Source organism: Lemur catta, chromosome 3 (genome assembly GCF_020740605.2).
Source record: "Lemur catta isolate mLemCat1 chromosome 3, mLemCat1.pri, whole genome shotgun sequence".
Taxonomy (NCBI): domain Eukaryota; kingdom Metazoa; phylum Chordata; class Mammalia; order Primates; family Lemuridae; genus Lemur; species Lemur catta.
In genome coordinates, this window is record NC_059130.1 from 103,971,988 (window position 1) to 103,973,935 (window position 1,948).

Here is a 1,948-nt window from a genome sequence, read left to right on the forward strand (position 1 = left end):
TTTGTGCATTTTTTTCCTCCGTCCCCATCCCCTGCTTAAAAATTAGGGTTTCATTTATGTCTGCTCCCCTTTCTCTGTTTGCTATTCTCAAGGCCTGTTTGGGGTCCTTCTAATTTACTGCACAGAGGTAAAATAACCAGAGGCTGGGAAATTCAGAGATGTCATGCCACCCAGGTATTCAGTCAGGGCAAACTTAACCTTAGTTGGGATACATCTGGTACATTTCTGGTTCAGTTCTTGAATACAACACTGTTGGAATTCAGCATCTTGTCTCATGCCAAAGGATTTGTTTATACCATAGATTTTTTTTTAAGGGGTGTGTGTGGGGGGAGGTCTTGCTATGTTGCCCAGGCTAGAGTGCAGTGGCTGTGCACAGGCAAGATCATAGTTGCAGCCTGGAACTCCTGGCTTCAAGTGATCCCCCTGCCTCAGCCTCCTGTGTAGCTGTGGCTCTGCAGCTACGTGCAGCAGCCACATTCCACTGTGCCCAGCTTGTTTGTACCATAGATTTTGATAAAGCATTGCAACTTTTTACTTGAACTCTTACTAAAGAGCAGAGAGGAAGTAGCAACTTTATATATCATAGGATTTGGGGGTGAGGAATTTCCTTTTAACCATAGGTAAGCATCCATCCACCCAAATAACAAACTTAGGTGCTAAGATACTAAGGAAAGATAAGACAGTGATTCCACTTGGGAGGACCTCAGTCTAGGCGGGGAGTCATGTGTAGACATAAACAGTTACAGTGAGTGGGTATAATAACTTACAATTCATTGATCCCATCACCTGTCTAATTTTCACTTCATGTCCTTTATTACCCAGCTTAGATTCTGTGGCTGTTGTGACAATCACTCTTGGCTACAATACAGTAAATTGCCTTGCCCCATCTCTTGCTTCATGATACTTGCCCGGTTAAACTCCCATTTTTAAGTTCAGTGCTCCACCTTTTCTTCATTTAGCACTTGTGCAACTGAACATGCTGATTCAGTCTCTTGTGTTTGAAGTTATGACCTTTAGTACCATCTCACTATCCCAATACATTTTTCTATCCCATTTACTCTTTTTCATTGAAGACAATTGTTTTTTTTTTTGAGACAGGATCTTGCTGTCACCCCAGCTACAATGCAGTGGTATCATGATAGCCCACTGCAGCCTCAAATTCCTGGGCTCAAGCAGTCTGCCTCAGCCTCCTGAGTAGCTGGGACTGCAGGCACACACCACCACACCTGGCTAATTTTTCTATTTTTGATAGAGAAGTGGTCTTACTGTTCATCAGGCTGGTCTCAAACTCTGACCTCAAGCTATCCTCACACCTCAGCCTCCCAAAATGCTAGGACTATAGGTATGAACCACCACGCCCAGCCAGAAGATTTAAATTTTCAATACGTTTCCCATTCTCACCTTCAGCTTATGACATTGTTAAACTTAGAAATAAAATTTCCCGGCTGGGTGAAGTGGCTCACGCCTGTAATCCCAGTGCTCTGGGAGGCCAAGGCAGGAGGATCGCTTGAGGTCAGGAGTTCAAGACCAGCCTGAGCAAGAGTGAGGCCCCGTCTCTACAAATAACTTTTTTGACATGTCAACGTATGATGCAATTGATCACTCCTCCTCTTTGAAAGACTTCGTTCATTTGCGTGTAGGGAGAATGATGCAACCCCCCTGCCCCCAAGATGTCCACATTCTAAATCCCTGGAACCTGTGAATGTTACTTTACATGGTGAAAGGGATTTATTTTGTGGATGTGATGAAGTTCAGGATCTTGAGATGGGAAGAATAGCCTGGGATTATCTGGGAGGGCCTGATCTAATAGCATGGGTCCTTAAAAGCAGACGGCCTTTCCTGGCTGAGGTCAGAGGGAGATGTGACTAGGGAAGTAGGGTCAGAGAAATGCTCTGAAGACAGAGGAGGGGGCCAGGAGCCAAGGAATGAGGGCAGCCTCAACCCTGGA